This window comes from Sinocyclocheilus grahami, unplaced genomic scaffold (assembly GCF_001515645.1).
Source record: "Sinocyclocheilus grahami isolate Dianchi unplaced genomic scaffold, SAMN03320097.WGS_v1.1 scaffold406.1, whole genome shotgun sequence".
Lineage (NCBI taxonomy): Eukaryota > Metazoa > Chordata > Actinopteri > Cypriniformes > Cyprinidae > Sinocyclocheilus > Sinocyclocheilus grahami.
Genome location: NW_015505585.1, coordinates 786,236 through 810,013, shown reverse-complemented (window position 1 = coordinate 810,013; position 23,778 = coordinate 786,236).

Here is a 23,778-nt window from a genome sequence, read left to right as displayed (position 1 = left end):
ATATCCAAATGCAGGTGCTTTGTGAATGTCAGGGTAGGCTGAGTCAGAGGGATTACTCTCCTGCTTGTCTACCACAGCGGGGAGGCTGACATGTGAGGAGGAGACAAAAAAGAGGACGACAAAATAATGTCAGTCCACTGTGAAATAGCACTTTGACTGTTCTGTTCAACTCTAGCCCCATAAGATCACACTAAAACAGTCCCACAGAGATTTAAATGTGTTTACACAGTTACCAGGGGACTACCTGTCAAAATGAAACAGCAGTATTAAAGGCTTTAAATGTAATGTCCGAGAACATAATTGCGACAAAAGTGCGGTCACAATTGCAGTCAGTAACAGCGCTTATACAGATTTTTTTTCTATTTAATTCAGTGTTTTCTTAGGTTTTTCAGAGTCAGGCCAACTTACGATAACGCTCCCTCCGAAAACAATTGTCCCTGGCTTGGCTTGATTACTTCAGTGGGATGATTGATGGCACTAGAGTGATGAAGGAAGTGGACATATTGCTGTCTGCCGGAGATGTCATGGGGGCATGCATGGGGAAGTTGATGATATTTTGGTGACATATAAGGAACAGCAGTGGAGACAATGCTCAAAACCCTACCAAAAGGAAGGCATGTGCACATTTTCTATTCACCAAATAAATAAATGGACATAAACTATACATTTGAATTTAAATTAATGTATAATTTCACCTGTATGTTAAAGCCTCCAATAAAAGAAAAAAAAATAGTCCAGTGTACAGTGGTGGACAGTAACAAAGTAGTTTTACTTCGTTACTGTACTTAAGTAAATTTTTCAAGTATCTGTACTTTACTGGAGTAGTTTTATTTTGAGTAACTTTTACTTTTACTTCACTAAATTCCAAAGCATAAGATCGTACTTTTTACTTCACTACATTTCATAAAACGTATCATTACTCCTTATATCACATGCTCCAAGATGCAGAAGCGGTGTCTGATTCATGAACAAACTGATTCTTTTCAATGAACCCATTAAATCGGTTCAAAATTCGCACCAAACGATCGAATTGGAATGATCCGATTGCAGCTGTTCTCGAGTCGACAACTCACTCAAATGATCCGTTTAGTGCGAGTCTCCAGTGAATTGAACTCACAAATAAGAACCGGGAGATCTTGTCGCCTTATGCTGCTAAAAGTAAGTTACTAATGTCGAAGTTTAGGATTAATTATTGTAACTGAAAATCATATTTAGGTCAAATCTGTCAGTTGTTTGTGAACTAACGTTAAATCTGATCTGCTATAAAGGGTGATCTGTTTAAGCCCACTGAAATGCTTGAATGCAGACACATTAACATCAGAGTCTCTATATTTTAGGTTAAAAAAGCATTAAAGTAACACAGATTAAATAAAATAACTCATGCACGTTCATCTTCCCCGCTGCTGTAACGTTAGCAGTTTTACTAAAATGCTATGCATTTAGTCCTATGTGACGTCTGTTTTTATATTGTTTGTCAGCACACATAGCCTATGTTACTATGTATCTGGATCAACTAGCCGAGTAGACAAATAGAAATGTTTATTCATAACGATGCTGAAAATAAGTCAACGTTAGCTGACTAGCTAACGAGCTTGCTGGTGCTAAATTGAGGTAATTAAAAAAAAATAAAGTCCAAATATTTTTATTCAACCACCTAGATTACATCTGAGGGAAAAAGAAAGGATGTGATGTTCAGAACTACAGTAATTATCAAAGTGGGAAGTGATGCCCTCTGGGGGCATTTGGCCAGGGGTGTTTTTACACCACAGACAAGGTTTCAGAAAAAAAATAATCATTATGAAAATCTAATGATATTTTCCTTATTATATGCATTATTTCCTTATTAGTTATTTTGGTAAAATCTCAGGTATTTTGAGCAGTATAGGATTATAAAGAAAGTATGCTAATATAAAATTAAATGATAAAAGTAGCCTATATAAAACTGCAAAATAAATATTCATCTATCGGTACTTTTTACTTAAGTACATAAAAAATCAAGTACTTTTGTACTTTCACTCGAGTAAAATTGAAAACTGAGTACTTTTACTTTTACTGGAGTAATATTTTATTATACGTATCTATACTTTTACTCAAGTACTTGATTTGTGTACTTCGTCCACCACTGCCAGTGTACGAAACAATTGGCTCAGCGAAAAGACTAACACTGCAACAATACACAATAATATTAATACTGAGGTCATTTTCAGTGCAATCAATAACTAAGATGCAAAATGGCACCAGTTGCATTTGTAATCCAATCAGATTTTTACAGATGTGTCTCAGTTTGGACACTCTGGCTACTCAAATTGGATTTCAGTTTAATCAGTTAATCACTGAACATCACCAGTCTCCTCATCACTAAGTTTTTCTTGTGCGATGGGGGAGTTCTGCACCACAACCCGACAGGGCGCTTATTTGTAAATCGAGATGATGCACCACTATTTTCCTGCATCTGTTTTTAAAACCTCATCAAAAACGTAGGTACGCCTGCGTCGTAACCAAAGCAACCCATGCAGATAAGTTGGTTATGTCTAGACACACAAATCTGATTGATTACTTCCAATAGTGCAGACAGTGTGCCTGAAAAGACCTGTGTTAAAAAAACAAAAAATCAAATGTGCTGTCTTGGAAGAACAGTTTGATCTGATCTGCAGTGTTGCCTGGAACTGGAACACCCCCTCAAGTCTGAGTTTTGACTCGGAAACTCAGTGGAACCGTAGCAACCCTGACTTCAGAATCCAAAATGGCTGGTCAGCGCATCAACAGTAATATATTATTTATTAGCACTTCTGTTTGTCTGTGTCTCCATAAACTCAGTGGTGCAGACAGTACTATCCGACCTCTATCTATGGACATGATACTTTGGCATGATCCCTTTTTTTAAGCTCCGACTTCTGAGGTAAATGGAATGCACTAATCCATCTGCTGAAATTTTGTGACAGTAATCACACCTTAAGAATAGTTAAAACCAATAAAATAAATAAATGCCTGTGCTATATTTATATATTTTTTAAAAAGTTGGAAGGGGTGCTTTTTTACACTTTGAAGACATTGTAAGTTTTAATGTGATCATTTCACATTGGAACTGGGGCATTAGAGTGAGGATGCTGCAATACATTGAAACTGACTGTTATTCAAAGGGCAACCCAGGGGTTCTGATCTCCTTTTAATGCATTGTCATTTCAAGTTCCTACATTATAGCAAGAAGAAAAAAAAATTAATTTTTATTTTGGGATGCCTCCAAAACGTTTGACTCTCTGCACCTTCAAAGGATTGCAGATTTTTTTTTCTTACCAAGTTCCATCCCCTGGGTATGGTTTTATCAGGTACATACCTCCGTGAAGTCAAGGACAAATAACAAAATAACTCTGGAAATGGAGCGGAAAAAACTTCAAAGAGGACTGTCAAAGAAATCGATTGGGAATGGAGGCACAAAACACGATAGAAAAGTGTAATTGATCTCATTATTATGGAAGTGCAGCAGTTTACTCTTCTTTTGAGGGAGGAAAAAAGAGAATAATTTATCTCCTTTCTACACAACTGTACATTATACGGCTGCTATGAGAGCATGCAGGTGGGGTTTGGCCTATTTCAGATGTTTTATTTTCAGTTAGAATATCAGGGTGAAATGAAAAATTAACTTCTATGTAAATAGATTGTCTTGATCCTGAAAGAAGAAGGCTTGTTTGTGCTACCGAGCACATGGGCAGACCCCGACAAAATCTGCAGACATCTTTTGCACTTTCTTTGCTGATTTTAGGGTGAAATATGTGGAAGTTGATGATGGGGAACTAACAACAGTGTGCATTTACTGCTAAATTGTAACACAGATACAGATTGTTATAGATATTTTCATATCTTTAGATATATTTATATACTATATGATATATTTAGATATTTTAAGGTAATTTGCTCAATCAAATGTTCTATAAATACTTTTTCAAGTAAACTGATTCATGTATATATATATATATATATATATATATATATATATATATTGACATCACAATCATTATGCCAATGTTTATTATGATGTCATAATCATTATGTCTACAAACTATGATATTTGCAATGTGCACTACTAACTACATGAATTACAATAATTATTCAAACTTAAAACCTGCCCCATGTCTGAGGGCATCTTACGACACATATCCTCCATTAATAAAATTAGATTGAAAATAAATCTCACAAATGATGATGAAGAAAACTAATAAATATTAAAAGCATAACCATTCAATAAATATGCTGAGATCTGATTTTTGTTTTTTATGGTCCAAAATAAAATCAATTTTAGCTCATTTTACCTTGTGCACAAGAACAATCAAATTAGCCCAAATGTTTAATATACAAGCACACAAGGGGCGGCAAGTGTAGATTTTTGTGAATAATGTTTGTCCGTATTCTGTGGAAAGCTGCAGAGTGGAGGCACACATCAAGATACATTTTAATATGGCATTTATTCCCAAATGCATCCAACAGGAGGCCACCTTAGGAATAGGGCATTTATGCTCTTCTACTGGGAGAGTATTACATCCAGCACAGTGGAAAGTCAGCACAGTGTTTATCTCTTTAGATTAGTTGGCGCTGTGTCACTAGTGGAAGGCATCCCCACAGATAGAGTTAGTATAGAGATAAGGTCACAGTAAACACTAAGCCAGTCACCTCCAAGGGAGAGTGTGACAGGAGACAGTCAGTGGATCAGAAGAGGCATCCTGACAGGCAGAAAGGATTGTCCACATAAACAAAGCATCAGACTTGCCTTTCTGCACTGAAAATGAACCTGCTGTAACCTTGGTCACATAATCCAGGAAAAAGAAAAGTCTGAAACACATAGAATATGGGGGAAGATGCTCCCCTTAAGAACAATATGCATTTAAGTTTAAATTTTTATATATTTATATATTAAGTCTCACTTATATTAAGTTTTTAAGTGCAGGATGATGATGCATCAGCCAATGTGTTATTAGGGAAATAAACAGAAACATTTGCTGAATTTAGTTGTTAAAGCACAAAAAGTTAAATTACTCAAATAGGCCATGTTACCACATTACCTGGAGCAAGAAGACCCCCGATGAACTTTTACAGAATGCATTTTGATATCATTTTTATTAATATCTATATATTTCTTAAAGTGTCATAAATGTAATATACTAAATCAACTACACTATTTAAAATTGTATTTTGACAATTTAGTTGAATAATCGAATAACCAAAAAGCAGAATTCCGGTAAAAGAGATTCATCTGAAAAGTAAATTTAAAACTTATCTAGGAATTAAAATTAAATAATTTCACTCAATTAGGTTTTCATGAAAGTGTAGAGGCCTGAAATGTACTAATTCATGGAAATGTTAAATAATAATCCCATTAATTACAATAAGTATTACATTTTAAAATAATAACACTAGTACCAATATGCCACTTGGGGACTTGTGCATCAATTCTGAAGGGGCCAAGGGTCTAATTTGATCTTTTTAATTCAAATTTAAAACTACAGTTTTTACTCCAATTCTAAAAACATTGATGTGTCTACAAATCCCTCATTAACAAATAGACAAAAAAGTTGATATTCAACATAATACAATGTTGTAATCACTATTTTATTTGATTAATTAACCTCAAAATTGTTTCAATTGACTAAATCAAACAGCTATTGATTTAAAGATAAAATATATATTTTTTTTTAAATTGCGTAACCATTCATCAAAAGTGTTGAGATGAGATTTTGTGCATTCTCAAGTGAAATTTAAGGTGGGAGGGTAATCTTGCCCTGTCTTAAGTTACATTTTTGTCAGAATAAAACAATAATTTATCTTTTTAAAATGTAAAGCCTTTGGTTTGATCAGTCTTGACTAACAGACATAGATAATGTGATTGTAGCTTTCATCTGGCATGTACATATGTTAATCAGGCTACAAATTATGTGTTTGCTCTGAAAGACAAAGGTGATGTGCAATATGTATTTAATCCTTCAAATATTATATTATACATTGTGTCATGTATACTTGGACAAGACTGTAGCTCAACTACACAAAAACCCGATGTAGTTCAATGTAAATGTATTCACAGACAGAGCTTTGTTACTAGCTGTCAGCCCATGGTGAAGTTGTTGAGGCAGAATCAGGCCAGGACATAATAAATGAGCTAAATGAGTTAGCATGTGCAAAAAGTGAACTTATGAATCTGGCTCAAGGAGGATGTGGAACAAACCAACTAGCCAAGTTTTAGGTACAGCAGAAAAAAACAAAACAAGAAAACATCCCACGGCTATTTTTTTCCATTACTATTGTAGTGGCGGAGTACAAACCCATGACTTATGGAAGGTTGCAAGTTGTGTTAATAGCACAGTCAGTGCTGCCTCTACAGTCGCTCACAATAGACATCTTGCCCTCCTAAAGTTCACTGTGTTTGTATAAAGCTAGCTAAAGATGGACCTCAGCATGCACCAGGTGAGTAATGACTAGATTGTTAGTGTCCCTTTCAAAAAAGTGAACCCCACACAAGACTATCCGAGACTGCACCTGTGGACAATGCCAAGCACTCAGTATAAATAGCCATATTGTCTGCAGGCTGTTAGGCTTTTGGTGTGTGTGGGAGGTGTACGCCCAATTAAAGCTTTTGTGTATGAGCCAAATGCATTGACTCCCTCAGCAGTGGATAAAAAGTTGGCTCACCCTGATCACTTCATTTTTGGCTACTGAGACTGAATTTGTATTAGATCCAGTGCATGAGTAACTACTTCTAACCTTTGGATTAGCATATTCTCACTTCACTAATTATTTTGTAGCTTTAATGTGAGACTAACTTAACTTAAACTCTATCAGAATGCAGTGGCCAAGTTCATGCATAGATGGATTTGGGTTTGATGGAGTTTGAAGTAATGAATGAGCACAGTATGCCCAGCAAAACTCAGCGGCTTAGGTCTACATATTTTGGTGCTCACACCATGAAATCAGAGGAGCTTTAAGCAATTTGCACTTATAATGTAGATACAGCCATTACAATCTGTCAGAAGTTAGTCATCCATTTTTTTAAGGAAATGCTCAATAATTCAAGGTGAAGTCACTGTTTGGTAACACATATCATAAAGAAATGCTAATTGATGACAGCAATTCATAAATACTAAAATAAACGAATCGTTCACACAGAATGCATAATGCATGTTTAGAGTTGGGGTTCATGTTTGTTTGTTTGTTTCTAAAAAAAATAATTTTTATATGATTCAAATCATAAAAATTCATACAAAATCACCACCTCATCAAATAGTTAAATTTTCCTGTGAAATTCGGGTTGGTAATTTCAGCACCACTAAATAGAACTGGAAAAATAATGATGATTTTCAATTGTTTTTTGAGAACTCTGCAATTGGTCGGCCTATCAGGGAGAAACAATAATGCAATACATTTAATTATTTAAGCAATATCGCACAAGCACGGCTATGATTCGGCCCTAGGCACAATTCTGCATTCCTACAGCATGATTGTGAAAGTGATACTGCTTTTATACATAAGTTTGTTAAAACAAAATTAATTTTTAGGAACATTTACATTTTAGACACAATACTGCAAATATTAAATTTGAATCACCAATGAAAATAATTTCAAATGAAGTCTGGCAGAGTGAACTGTTGCCTGTCTCCAAGCAAAAAAACAATAGCAGTGTTTTGATCCTGAATGAATAAGTGTTTTGAATGTATTTTGAATTAATGACTCAATGATTCACTCATAAAGACAGTCACTTGTCTCCACCTACGAAAGAGTCACAGGAGTGAAAGGTGCCATTTTATATTAATTTTTTTCAGTAAATCAAACAATGGCTTCCTTATAGTTGTCTATAAGTTGTCTATAGTTGTCATAAAAAGCAAGGAGACAGTGATGAAAAAGGATCTAAAAACACTCTCAGGTATCATGTTACTTCTCTGGATAAGTGCTGATTATTGCCCCAGTGTATTGCACTTATCTGTCTCCTGTTGTGTGGAGTGCTTCAGCATACCCAAGTAAATTTTTTGCCACTCACTTGTTCATCGGAGTTGAGGACTGGGAGGTGTAGAAAGACAAGAGCTGCCAGCTGTGTCTCCATCTGCTTGCATCTGGCATCAAACTGAGATTGACTTGTGAAGCTCTGCAACTGTGTGATTCAAAGATGGGAAAAGGCATTTTTGATTAGCCAGCAACAAAAACACAATTTATTTTACATGATTAAAACCTTAGCTAGCACAATGGAATCCCATTACATCAGTCCATAACAGACATCAGTCATTGATTTTTTTCAAAGGGGTGTTTTTTTATCCTCAGGAAAAGAAAATAACTTGTGCCACTAAAGAAACAAAACAAAAAAAGAACCACATTCTATAATTGGCCTTTCAAATAATACTGCACTTTGTACTATAGCTGGGGAATTATAGTTTCCTCTTGCTTTATATTGGAGTTCAGGGAAGACTTTACCCACTATGTTCAAACAGATTGCTTTTTCATAATAAATATAAACATGTCCTAATCAATATGATTTTGTTTTAACAGGGTTCTGTAACTGTAAAACCTCCAACGATTGTCTAATATTTGTTATTCCCATCAATCTTCCTGCTGATAAAGCAGCCTGCTTATTTGGCATGACTCATAACTGCCTCTTGGTGTCACGTTTATGTTCTGTATTTCTGTTCTCCCTACCTTGACCTAGTTTTCCTGTGTTGCTTGATTAGTTCATTAGTTTCCACATGTGTTCGTTAATCAACCTATTAGTCCATCGTTTGATTTAGTATTTATAGCCCTTCCTTTCCTCAGTTTCTTTGTCCTGTCTCCGTCGTGTAAATAGGTTGTTTTCTACTATGGTCCCATGAAGATTAATTAAAGACTCTGTTCGTTTTACTATCTGCCTGCTTTGTACTCCTTTGAGCGCCTTTTCCCTGGCAACCTGTGACAGAAGACAGGACCCAAAAAGAAGTGATGACTGCTGAGGACAAGTTGTGGGGTTTGCGGCAGGCCAGTCAGAGGCTGGAACGGTATGTGGAGGATTTCATCGAGCTTACTAACCAGCTCAGCTGGCACGACACTGCTCTTGGTGCGTGCTTTCTGCTGGGGCTGGATGGCGAGATGATCCGCTGTGATCTGCATGTGACTGATTTTCCCCTGATCGAGCTGATCAATCTCGTTCTTTATTTAAACTGTTCAAATTTAGAAGTTGAAGAAATAAAGTTTCCATCTCACCGTCCAGTTCCCTTTGAAGCACGCCGTGTCTCGCCAGCTCACCCCACGCCAGGAACCCTCACATACCGCACCAATGGCTCGGACAGCCTGCCCCGCCCCAAATACCCCTGTATCATCCGTTCCTGAGACAAGCTCGCCAGCCGCCTCTGACTCAGGCCCGCTGGGCGCCGCTGACATGCTGCTACCTCCGAAGTGCTCCTTTCCCCTGGCAACCCATGACATTGTGGAGTGAGACCCGCGTGTAGGAAACCAGTGCGCTGCGGTTCTCCGTCTCACCCCCGAGGGCTACCTGGTTGATCCTGCCAGTAACATATGCTTGTCACAAACTGCAAACTGGCATTCAGATCTGCCTCCATTTTGTTAGCAACGCCCCAACTTTCAATGATTCAACCAATCCCCGTCCCGCCCTCTCATTTCAGATGCCATTTCACTGTCACTAGCGGTCACAGTAGAGAAAAAGACAATCGCTACTTCCGTTTCATGCTGACTTTAAGAAAGGAAACATATCTAGGGGTCACATTTCAAAGAATGCACAGCTGTGCGCAGAAGAGAGATAATTCACCATGTGATATGATGGTGTTAGCTGCACGAGGCGTGATCTGGTGGTCATGACTCCCTCCCTCCACATTAATTCAAGGCTATCAGCTACTGAGCTTGTTCGACATGAAAGAAGCCTGTACCATATATCAGCATGGAGGACTGAATGTACAAAATAGCTCGAGATACCTTCATCACAAACTCATGCACCGATAAATGTGTCAGCCATTCTCAATGCAATTCTCCTCCATAATTGATTCATCAATCGCAGTAGTGTACACTGAAAAAAAAATGTAGTGTACACTGAATTTTACAGAAAAAGACTAAAAATTATACAGTAAAAACTATAACACTGTCTATAAACAAGTGGTGCGGTACGAAGAAACAAGAGAGCAACTGACTGATATATATATATATATATATATATATATATATAGTTATTATTTTATTTTATTTTTTTTTACTCAAAAGTAAATATGCAAAATATGCTTCTTCCGGATATTGCATGATGTCATTTTAATCATTCCTGCCCACGTAATACACACAAAAGGCAGCGATGCCATGTTGAGCTGCGCTACAGACAAAGACTACAGAAATATAAAGACTGTTCACTCCTATACTTATGAATGGGAGAAACTGCAACTCGCAATATGGCGGAATAGTCCCGCCGTCTAAATGAAAGAGCCAATCGCTGATTGGTAAAGTCATTGGGTCACTGCTGCGGCCGTTAGAAGCTCCGGTTCCCATAGAAACCTGAGGCATGCGCATTGGCTGGTCTAGCCTGAAAAATACGCTTTTTTAACGCTATTTGATCATAAGAAACAACATTCATGAGGCAGTTCATTTCAGATTTTTTTGCTGATTTGAAATATGTAATTTATTTGTGAGTTAATAGGGAAGTTTATAGGATAGTTTATAGGATAGGCCTACACAGGACAGACGGCCTTCAGGGCGGTACCCGTTCCGGGACCCATGGCGGATCAGGTAGTTCAGGGAGCCATGGCGGAGCGGGCAGACTAGGGAGCCATGGCTGAGCAGGGAACTCAGGGGGCCATGGTGGAGCGGGCAGACTAGGGAGCCATGGTGGAGCAGACAGTTCAGGAGGCCATGGCGGAGCAGACAGTTCAGGGGGCCATGGCGGAGCAGCCTCCATGGCCTTGGCCTCGGCACTCGGCCCGGCCTCTACGGCCGGAGCTCTATAGCTACTAAACCCTAAAGCCTAAACTGCTACTGTGTTGGAGCGAGGAACGAGGAGCACATATGAGAGTCACAATGATCTCAGTCTTTATTAATTCACAAAACAGGGAACATAGTGAATGCACACATAGCATTGGAGTAGACGTTAGACTAGACGCAGGACTCAGGAAAACACAGGGCTTAAATTGAGGAACTAAATGGGGAACACCTGGAAACAATGAACATGGGAAAAACTGGGTCATGGGGAGCACATGGGGAGCAACACACAAGACACGGAACACAGGGGCAGTCCAAGGGCATGACAGGATCCCTTTAATAAATCAAATCAAACTTATTAATTTCTGTTGTACCACGGTGGTTATCATCAGGCTGCCTTTTAAGGTAAAAAGTGAATTTTGGTAGTTGGATAATTGATACTGTATATTAACAATTTACCAGGAACATGAAATATATGGTTATAAGATGTAAAATATACAGGCAACAATATGCCATCCTGTAATACCATAAACATTGTCATAGTTTTTATGACGTTCTGGCAACCAAAGCGGTTACTTTGAAAAAAAAAAAAAGGTTTCCTGGGTCCATCCCTCCACTGTAAATGTAATTGTTCAAATGCCAATAAAATAACATTGAATAAGAAATATTGCATGAAATATTCATTATTTTCTGTAACAACAGTGCGAGTACACCTAAAGTTCAAGTAATGTACTACATATGAGCATTAATGACTAGTGCACTTTCATCAGCCATTTTTTTTTTTTTTAGTTTGATAGGTGTTCCGTATAAGTGTATTAAAACACTAATATTTTCTCTCCAATATGGTGTGGTGCCTGAAGTTCAAGTCTACATTATTATTGCAATGTGTAAAGCTAAATGTATGTTTTTTTAATGCTGAGTGGACCACCTGTTGGAGCATTTGGAAGCTGACTGGAGTTTTAATGATGTCTGTTCCATACATGCTCTATGTTTGTGTGGCAGAAGGGAGGAGGAATTAAGTGAGAGAGAGCAAGCTGTTGGCAGCTACTTAGGGGGTCAAAATGATGAAACATTCATTTCTTTAAAAATCACAACTTTCAAAAGAGCTCACAGTGTTCCAAATAAAAAAGGGAAAAAAAAGTTCATAGCATGTTCTTAATTATTGGAAGGCAATGAAGAGGGTGGCAATGACATTTCAGTGAGTGGACCACTTTTGTAGATGATTAACATTTCCATTGGTTCAAAACGTTTCCATTAACAGGAAGAATTTCAGCCGTGACTGCATCAAATGCACATCGGGTGGGCTTTCAAGTGCCAGTTGTTCCATCCTAATGTGCAGAAACCACCTAGAAATACTCTGCATGAAATCTGAAATGTAAAAAGATGACTCCTTGCAACATCTCCGCGCAAAATCATTTGCATTCACATTTCAGTCCCTTTGTCTTGATTCAATAGTGCTCTTTCAAGGACAACAGAGTGATGGAAAGTATCAAAGGACATTACAGATGATAAGCTGCATACTGAAAAAGAAGTTCCCCAAGGCGTTGTTGGCTTACTTTCAGACAGATTTGGACACAAACTCTGAAAATTGGTTGTAACAAACTTGATGCAATGCACTGCAAACTTTACGTTGTCAGTTTAGTTTTTTCGTCTAGAATTCTTGAGAATTTTTTTATGATTTTAATAGAGGAGCTCGCTTACTGAGAATCTGGACTAACCTGACACTGCTGAACATCATATAGGGCATACTGTAACACCAGTCCTCACTCCAGCTTTAATCTTAGATGTATCCTGGAGGAAAAGCAATCTGTAGCAGGCTGAGATGTGAATCCTGCACTTTTTTTTTGCACTGAACAGATGAAATTCTGAGGCTACAAACGAGACAAGGCATATGCACAAGAGCACAATCCACTTGTTATTATGGCTATTTATGTGCCTCTTTCCCACAAAGTACCAGGGGAGTTTCAAAGCTATTTCCAAGATTTGCAGAAAAGCGTTATGTCACTTTATACTGGGTCAGCTGGTATTACTGATATGAGCATAGAGAAAATACAGCATAAGTTATTGCATAGACCTGCAGTTGTAGTTCATTTAAATAAGTCAGTCATGTAGAAAATCACTTTTTTAATCTGTTTTAGTAAATGTTGTCCTCCTTTGGTAAATTTGTAAAAGAAAAAAACTTTTTTTAAGTTATCTAGGTGGATGTTATAGTGTAGGCCTAATGAAACACTAACCTCTAAATGAAACATTTAACCTCTTAACTGTCCCTCCCACCTTTTTTAAAACATAGACGTGAAAATGCGCTGAACTTAAATTGTTATAATTCATGAATGCTTTGGAATTCAGACCTAAGGTTTGTCTCTTTTTAAAGAAGACAATCAGCAGATTAGCATTTCAAAAAAAAAAAAGTTACAGAAGTTTGCATTTACTGTACAGGAAACGTGCTGTACTAAAACTGCATTTTTAGGAAAATAAATATTTTACAAAATATATTGGAATCTAAAATTTATACAAAAAAGTCAAAGCCATATATGTCTAAAAAAGTTACGTTCCAAATTTGAAGTTGATATCACAAAAATTGAAGTTCCTGTGAGATTTTAAGTGCTACACCTAAAATAGCCACCAGATCGTATCCAAACTCCATTGATCCATCCATATCTGTCCTCTGTTTTAAAAACTGAAGGTGAATCACAGTCACTGCTGTATTAGTGTTCATACTGAATTGTGATTGGTAGGAAGAACCAAGAGGCAATACATTCAAGGCCATTGGCTCTGCGCTGTTGTGTGTACATTATTCGATTTATTTTATCCAGTCATGGATAAACTCCAGCAGCGCGTGGACAGTGGGGAATTCAAAACGTGAGTGTTTTCTGCGCGAAACACAGTGGTAAATTCAAAGTCATTCGAGATAACAGTTAGCAGTTTATATCCTGACAGAATATATATATACTGTATATATATATATATATATATATATATATATATATATATATATATATATATATATATGCAAATAGCTGTGTTAAGTGGTCATGATGATATAATAGATTATTTAAATGAACAAAAGAAAAGGATGAAAAGAGAAAACACAAAATAATAATGTACATGAACGCAAACCCCAGCTTCAAGTGTTAAACCTTTTTTTAAAGTTCATAGTGCTCGTAAGTGATGCTGTATGGTGAAAGATATAATGGGCTTTAGATTATCTTTTACATGTCTTTCCTGGGGTCCTGGGGGTGCTTCCCAAAAGCAATTGGTCTCAAGTTCCTTTGTTACCAATAGTTCAATGGAACTTGTAACCACCCCATAAGTGTTAAAATGTAAATGTGTCCATGTCCCAATGCAGTCCTGGTTTTTGGTGACAGCTGTGCTTCTGCTGCTGTTCTGACTGTTGTTCTTACTTCATCCTCAAAAGACCCAAATATTTAAATCTTTGATTTGCAAACTTTCTATATTTTCTCAATTTCTCTTACATTCATATTTTGTCCCATTATTTTTATTGCAAAGTATGCATGTGTCCAGTTCATGTGTATAGAAATTAGCTGTTGCACTTGACCATCATCCATCTGGTGGTGTCTGCCATTGGTCAGCTAACAGATACTCCTACCCCCAAAATTATTCCATTGGTTGAGACAGTTTTTCTGTGTTGAATTGACTGGATTTCTCAGACAAACAGAGCAATGTTTTGTCAGCGCCATAGTGTTTACACTTTTTGGGGGGATTGGCCTACAAAAGATTTATTTCTAATTGACTCTGCTGGGAGTCAGTTTTAAATGCATAATGGGCATTATTATTTCTGTTGGAATTAGAATTATTTTGCTGTGTTTGCTCTCCATGTAATCTCACTTTATTCTTGGATTAACAATTGAGATATTAAAGATCTCCTATGAGATTTCTAATTTAGAGTGTAATCAAAGCCTCCCGAGTTGCCTGTTCAGCAGGTCTCCTTGAGCCACGTCTAATGTCAACATTAGCATAATTTAAACAAGCATAGTCCGTGTGCAAATATCCTTAAATTTGCGGCCATTTGAGGCAAGATCCATGGAGAGCACCACTTTAATAAAGTCAGAAGGCTTAAGCCACTGTTCTTGTGGGAGAAAAAACATTCAATAACACTCACACCTGGCTTAACACTCCCCTTTTAACACTCATTTATTTTCATGTAAAGGGAGAGAGAGGAACATTTATTTCATTTGTAATGAAATGTGAGCACTGAGACTGGGGGTGGTATTGATTGCGCGCATCCACTCCATCACTTCAGGCCCTTCCTTTGATTGGGAGATGTGCATGCTGGTAGAATCCCTAAGCAGATCTCCACAGCTGGCATGGAAAATGGATAGAACTGACAGGTGGACGTGACTGACACATCTCTTAGGAAGGTTAAAACATCACATTGTGAACCATCTCCTGCTAATGCAGGGCTTACTTTTTGTTATTTTGTAGACCATGCTCATTAGAATGGGAAATGTGGCTTGTGCGTAATGGTGTAGGCAAGGGTGAAATTGCGAATGCAGTAGGATGCCATAAGCCTTGTTTTTCCGAAATGGAATTGGGCCTGTCTCTTGTTAAATCAGAATGTGAAAAAGATCCCCCCCCCACACCTTCTGGAAAGCAGTTCATATCACAAATAGATTCGATAACAAGAATGCTGACATTTTATTCCTTTTCTTTAAAGAAAACGAGAATTGAGGCTATGGTACAAAATTGTAATTGAATGGGGCCAACTAAAAGTTTACAATTATATTAAAAGCACTTACAGTACATTATGTATTCTATTAGAATGTGTGTATTATTTGAGCTGTAAAGTTGTTCTTGTTATCCTCCTTGTTTTAGGGATAATGCTGTCTGGCATCAATGTTGTACAATTGGAAATAACTTTTTGAAGAAATGGTTAAGTATTATTGTTCACACTAAAATCATGCAATATATATACTGTTTAAATCTTGTGACTATACTTTTGAAACGGTGGGTATTTTAACGTTCACTGATTGGACCCCTTCAATGCCTCACTGTAACCCATATTTCTGAAAAGGAGTTCAAAATAAATTGTTGTCCTAATTAACATACGTAATACCACAAGTGCTGTTGGTTGAGCATAACTTGTACTGAACCTGGAATATTTTCTCAAATGTTTTTCTACTTGCCCCATTTAGACTAAGTCAAAATAGTCATGTTCAAATGTGGGTGCATGAAGTATTAACATGATATGTATTCATACCTACTTTACTTATGACAACATTCATTTTTCCCAGCCAGTGACATAATTGCTTGCTGATATTTTCTGAGCAGCATTGCATTGTGTAGATAAAAGCATTAAATGTCAGCCCCTGCTTACAGAGAGGCTGGTTGTGCACTGGGTCATCGCTGAATCCCAAATCTAAAAGGCGGATGCTTGAAGGTCACAGCTACAGCTCAGATAGTGCCCTTAAGGAAACATGCTTCCATATCTGCTTTAATTCAAAGACAACGGTCAACAAACCTGTCATTTTATCTGGTGGCCATCCTTCCCGAGAGCACTAAACTCCCACACTGTTTAGCCAGTGCATCTATGTAATGTTATGCTATATTTACTTTTAATATCATGTGGGGGGTTTTTTATTTATTTATTTATTTTTTAAATATGGCTGTGATGCAATTCAGTCTTTTAAATCTCATTTCACACTTTCACTTGTCTTTGAACAAAGCAATGTAACAATTTTCTCTCTAGGGCAATGTTGCCAGCTGTCACGTAGATGTGTCCTCTGTAAGAATGAACAGTAGAAACATCTAATAACATCACACTGCTGAACCTTCCATGACAGCAAACTTAAAAACCAGTTTGATGTGTGTTGTTGTCACTGCATAAACAAGAACGCCCATCACTGTGTCTTTTGAGCTTTGAGGGGTGAATTGAGCTCTAAAGATGATGTTTCTATTGCCTCATAATATTCCTTTCAGGTATTTATGAGTTATGTTCAATTTAACCACTGTCACTCACATCACAAGATGAGATCCTTCAATGGAGAAGGAGAATGAGTGTCAAGCATTTGTCTTTTATAAGAGGATACATGTGACACTCTTTTAACACCTTTTTTAATGAAACCCCTTCAGGCAATTATGGTGAGTGATTAAATATTTTAACAATGAACTAGCAGAAGAGTAAACTCTAATGAACTAATTTTAAAAACGTTACATAAGGGCAATTAAATGGCCCACATGCTCTCTTTGTTGTAAATGTTATGGAATGGGTTTGTTTTCTCATACCAGTCAAATGATTGGTCACTACATATACATTTACTAAATTTTAGTAAAGTAGTAATGTAATTAATATTATGAAACAAACATGGAAGTATGGGATTTATGTGAGGACAGAAGTAAGAATGGTTTCTGCTTTCTTGGTTGGGACAGTAGTTTGGATTTTACTGGGCATGCAAACATTTACAAGCCAACACACATACATTTTCAAATGTGTAATTTATGACTATAATTTCAGATTTATATTATGTTTATGACTATAATTTTGGATTATAGATTTATTTTATAGTTATTGTTTTGTTTTTTATATTTAGTATATAATATTTATTTATCAATTCAAGTAAAACTTTACATTTTATTTGTAAATTATTATGCATATTTAATCAAATGGTAAGTTATTGAGCCCTGAATGTGGTAGTACAAAATAAACTGAAAAAAAAAACTATTCAACCCGTTGCCCATATTATAGCTGGACATTTCTTGCTGCTTTTCACTCATTCAGTCCACTTATGCAGTATGTAGCGTCTGGAACACTCCAACACACAATATATATTTTGTTAGCTAGATTTCACAAATACTTTGTAACACCCCAGGACGCCGAACAAGACCCTGGTTTCATGGTAACCCGATACATTTACAACCTTGTGGAATGCGAGCCGGCTCTCATTCTGCTTTCTCCAGAAACAAAGGGACACAAATGCACAGGAGAAATGGACTTTTCTACTAATTAATTCATAGGAAAACCTTCTTTGAATGAAGCTAATCCGCTACAAGTATGTATGTACAGTCAAAACAAAATTAATTCAGACACCTTCAACATTTCACATATTATCAGTTTATTCGCTATAGTTTAGAAAATGAAATTAAAATATGACAAGAACTCAGAGTTAAATTGTGTCAGAACAAATTCATCTTGATAAAAGATAACAGTTAAGCATGGTCAGATCAAAGTGTCTGAATAATTTTTGGTCCCAAATTTTTATCAATTTTACTTGTAGTCCACTATATGAAGAATTGTTGGGTATAATATGTCACAGTTTAATTTATTTTGCTAACCTCACTTACATAAATGAACTATAGTGTTTTGCACCCACTAGTAATTTTTGGTTTGACTATGTATGCATGTATGTATTTTTTTATATTTTTTTATTTTAATTTTTTAATTAAAATTTCAGTTTTGCATAGACATTCAAATTTAGGCACAATTTATTTGTTTACAAAAATACATTCAAGCAATTCAGCATAATAATTTTTCATCAGAAACACTGTTTGGAGTCAGTAAGATTTTTCTTTTTTTAAGATTTCTGAAGGATCATGTGACAATGAAGACTGGAGTAATGGATTAATGGAAATTCAGCATTGCCATCACAGGAATACATTTTACATTTTAAACTATATTACAAAAGAAAATGGTTGTTTTAAATTGTAATAATGTTTCAATCAAATGCAGACTTGTTGAGCATAAGAGACTTTAAAAACATGAAACTTTTGAACAGTAGTGTAAACTGAGTCAAGTGTGTCTAAACTTTCGACTGGTAATGTATATTTGCACTCCTCTCCCTGTGATTTGTTGGATCTATTTCAAATACTTCTGCAATTACACTGGCAATCCCCTCGCTCTCTGTTTTATGTGAGAAATGTCCACCAGAGCTTTGATCAGACGATTGCTTCTCTCTCTCTCTCTCTCTCTCTCTCTCTTTCTCTGATTTCACCAAAGGTCAGATCTCCGCAGGAGAGCCGAACCAAACAGATCTGCGGATTGTCTCACTGAGAATTTCAGAGAATGGCTGAAACAGAGACAGCACCCCTTTAAGGAGATCCAGCTCTGATTCTCTCCAATCTGTTGGGAAATGCTTTTGTCGAAATGTGGTAAACATGAACAAAACTGACCTTTCTGTGTATTTGAAGGGAGGTCTTCATTCTCCATCCATTTGTGCAGGCCTAGGCTTCTACTCATTGAATTTGAGCCTGAAGGAAGCTATTTACACTGTAGCCCTCATGATTCAAAGCAGACACCTTATGCAGCATGCAGTTCCTATGAATGCCTACAGTGTGCTTGCTACTGAATAATACTTTTTCTCTAAGATCAATATGTATTGCTTACAGATCTGAGGGCTGGTGTGATCTACAGTAACACGTTATTGCCAGAGGCGTTGTAATGCTACCATTAGGGCAGCATATTACAATATGATATTACAATTCTGGCCAATGATAGGATAATTTTTAATTGAGAAATATTCAATATTAAGATACAATATAATTAATGAAAAGCAATGCACTGAAACTATATGGTTTTCGAAGCTAAAAGTAAATTTAGGAATCACACAATTATAATGTACAATATGACAAATGATTAATTTTGAGATTTGCTTAAGATTACATTTAACTGTGTTTTTACATAATTTAGTAAGAAACCTGATATTTGTGCAGTCACAAACAAAAAGTACCACGGTATTACCATGGTTTTGGACATTTAACTTAGAAAAACCCTTGTATTCTTTGAATTGGAGCGTCATCTAAACAGGCTACTAGCACTTTACCTCCACACTTTTAATGTACTTTTTTTTTTTTTGCTGCAGAGGTGTTGCTGCAAAACAGACAAACTCAAAGTAAAACTGTTTAGTTACTCTGAGGTACCTCATTTATCACTTTGTCAAGTTGAATTTTTTGCATCTTTATTGTGATGAAATACCCGTTTTTTTTGCAACACAATGACAGTGATGCCTTTTCGGCATTGTTTAAATGTGAAGTGTGTATTTTCTGAATCCCTAACAGCACCAAACAGAATTGTATGAGATAATTATGACTGTTTTCAAACAAGTTTATCTCTCTTCTGTCTTCCATGGTGGAAAAAAAACAGATATTCCTGCATCAAGCTGACACAATTTGTTGAGCCAGTGTTAAAGTCCCCATGAAATCAAAATTAAAGTTTTTTGGGTGTTCGTATCAATATGTTAGTGTTAAGGTTATCTATAAGGCAGTGTGCTCCAAAACAATGACAAAGTTCGCATTTAGAAGATATAAGCATTCAAAGCTTGCAGTTCGTCACTTCCGCCAAAATGGCTCAACAGTTTTTTTGATGTCACATCGTACTTCAGCTTCTCATTAAATTTTCTGTCCAATCAAATGCTCTCTAGAATCCGATGTGCCCACCCCCTACACTATAAAATAGACGCTGAAGCCGTGGCTGAAATCGGTCACTTGTCCACAGAATTAGTATTTTCTGTACAGTGAATCGTACGTAGTGCACTATATAGGGGACAGGGAACGATTCAAATAGTGTAAATATGGCAATATGGATGAGATTGTGGATGGCATACCCTGTCAAATGCAACTTTATGGAGCTCAACGGCTCTGAACGACTCTAGCCCAAGCTGTGATATAAACTAACACTATTTGCTATTTTAAAAAGGGGCGGGGCTGCTTGATATGTCCCGCCCTGTCTTCCTGTTTCATTTAAAATGACGTCAACACATGGAGTAATGCTGCGTGTTTCTAAGCATTTCAGGCGACCTTTAAGTCCGGCCCAGTTGGGCCTCTCAAACACACAGTTTGCATTTCAGTTTGGAGCTGCTGGTGTTGCAGATAAGACACACTTTACCTTATCGGTCACTTGTCCACAGAATTAGTATTTTCTGTACAGTGAATCGTACGTAGTGCACTATATAGGGGACAGGGAACGATTCAAATAGTGTAAATATGGCAATATGGATGAGATTGTGGATGGCATACCCTGTCAAATGCAACTTTATGGAGCTCAACGGCTCTGAACGACTCTAGCCCAAGCTGTGATATAAACTAACACTATTTGCTATTTTAAAAAGGGGCGGGGCTGCTTGATATGTCCCGCCCTGTCTTCCTGTTTCATTTAAAATGACGTCAACACATGGAGTAATGCTGCGTGTTTCTAAGCATTTCAGGCGACCTTTAAGTCCGGCCCAGTTGGGCCTCTCAAACACACAGTTTGCATTTCAGTTTGGAGCTGCTGGTGTTGCAGATAAGACACACTTTACCTTTCATATCTGCCATAAAAGAGAAAATACCTTAGACAACCCCTTAATGGATTATAATGTTTCAAAAGTTAAATGTTTGCCTGGGAGACATGATGAATGAGTCAGTACATCATAAGGTTTGCTGATGACTGTCCCGTTTCTTCCTCAAATTTAATGTTCTCTGCTATCTGCCGCCCTGCTTTTTTCATAAAATATTTTAAATTGGGCCCGATATTCCGATTAACTTTTAAGGCATATCTCAGTCACATTTTAATTACTCTGAGCATGTGCTCAGACAGAAGCTCAATTAAAGCTCATGTATTAATAATTAAATTCCAGAGTAGACTTGCAGATGTATAAATGAGACCATCATTGCACTCACTTATCTGTCTGATTCATAATTGCTAATTATGTGCCTTGCTAGTCTTAATGATGACTGGAAGCAGCGCGTAACTTAAGTCACTTTCTGGAAGCAAATCCATATTGTGGGATAACATGGATTGGGTCAGCAAATTTGAAACAGTTGATAACCTACAATGTCAAGCAGTCAAGAGGGATGTCCAAGAGCCACAACAAGCATATTTAACTTTCAACCTTCCTAGGGAGTTTTCCTTTCCACTGTTTTCTGTAAAGACTTCACATAATTTTCAGTAATAGAAGATCTTAAGAAGTGTCGACCAAAATTAACACGGATCCAAATGAACTGATTCAACGTTTGTAGTCACACTTTATCAGGATCACTGATTTCAGTGCTTGATGGTGGGCTCACAAGTTCTCAGTTATGGTTAACTAATGTTGGGTGTCGAAACAGCTAGCTGTTTTCCTTCATGCCAGAAGTATTAAGATACTTGGAGCTGCATTATGGGGTTTTAGAGAACAGCAGCTTGTATAAACGTGATGAAACAGCACAAAATGTGATGAATAGTAATTAATGACATCGATATGGCGTTCAAAGGTTTGGGGTATATATATATATATAATTTTTTTTTTTTAAGTTTCATGCTCACCAAGTCTGCATTTGATCACTAATACAGTAAAAAAGAAAAAGTCATATTGTGAAAAATTATTACAATTGAAAATAACTTTCCTTTCAGTCAGTCACGTTCGACGTTATGTCAGTCGTGACTGACGAATTGGGATCTCGCCCGAGAGCCCAATCACCTTCGAGTGTTAACTAAACAAGCTAATGACAGTTGGCGTGCGTGTTTCGCCACGCGCACCCCACCCCGCAGCGCGGGTATAAAAGGAGAGCGCGTGCAGACGCACATCAGCTTTTCGCTTCGGAGCCGAGCCTTCTAGCAAGACTGAATCTTCGCGAGTGTCTACGAGACAGCCTTAGCATTGGTGTCACGGCGCGTCAGCGGGGGTTGCCATCCAGTGCTGCTTCTCGTCGGCATGCTGCAGCTTCCCATTCTGCTGTCTCGCCGCAAACTCCCCTGGGCGCTTCAGCGCTCTCTCTAAAAGAGTATTTTCCCCCAAAAAAAAAAAAAACCTAAAAGAGCAATATCTAAAAGAGCTCCACAAGTGACGGGCATCGGAGGGCTACTTCGGTTCATGGTCAGGGTGACCTGAGGATCACAGTGAGAGCTTCCCCGCCGAGTGTGTCTCCACGGGTCTCTCATTCCTCCAGCACATCACACCACCTGGTGTTCCCGGACGAGCTTGCTGGATCCTCGGACAGGACGGGGCCCAGCATCTCGTGCGGAGCACAGGCGGATGACAGGATGTTGATCGCTGCATCGGAGGGCGAGCTAGGCTCTGCAGATGACGATTCGGCTGCGCTGCCTCCGTCAGGAAGAGTGCCGTTGCCCGAGTCAGATCCAAAGCTGACTGCTATGTTTTCCCGGGCCGCCAAGAGTGTCGGGCTGCACTGGAGGCCTTCTCCTTCTCCCGAACGCTTGAGGCTGGACAATTGGTTCCTGGGGGCGCAGGCCGGTCGTCGGCAGTCGCCTCCGGTTCCATTTTTCCCTGAAGTGCATGAGGAGGTCACTAAGTCTTGGAGGGCACCTTTATCTGCCCGAAACAGGCCTGGTGCCTCCTCCGTCCGCACCACCCTCGACGGTGGGGCGGCACAAGGATATGTGGACATCCCCCCAGTCGAGCGTGCTATTGCCATGCAGCTCTCCCCGCAAAGTGCCGCCGCCTGGAGGGGTAATCCACGCCTTCTGTCCAGGGCCTGTAAGTTTTTGTCCGCTCTGACGGCTAAGGCTTACAGTGTTGCTGGACAGGCCGCTTCCGCCCTGCACGCCATGGCCCTCCTGCAAGTCCACCAGGCCAAGGCGTTGAAGCAGTTGCACGCAGGAACTGCGTACTGCGACGGACCTCGCACTTAGGGCGACGAAAGTCACAGTACGGGCCCTGGGTCAGACGATGTCCACACTGGTGGTCTAGGAGCGCCACTTATGGCTGACCTTGGTGGATATGAGGGAGGCCGACAAGCATCGCTTTCTGGACTCCCCGATCTCCCAGGCCGGCCTATTCGGCGAAGCGGTGGAGGGCTTTGCCCAACAGTTCTCCGCCACACAGAAGCAGACAGAGGCATTTTGACACATCCTGCTCCGGCGGTCTGCTGCTGTCTCCACCCCACCGCCGGCTGCAGCCCCTCTGTCTGCTCGTCGCCGAGGGCGCCCTCCTGCCT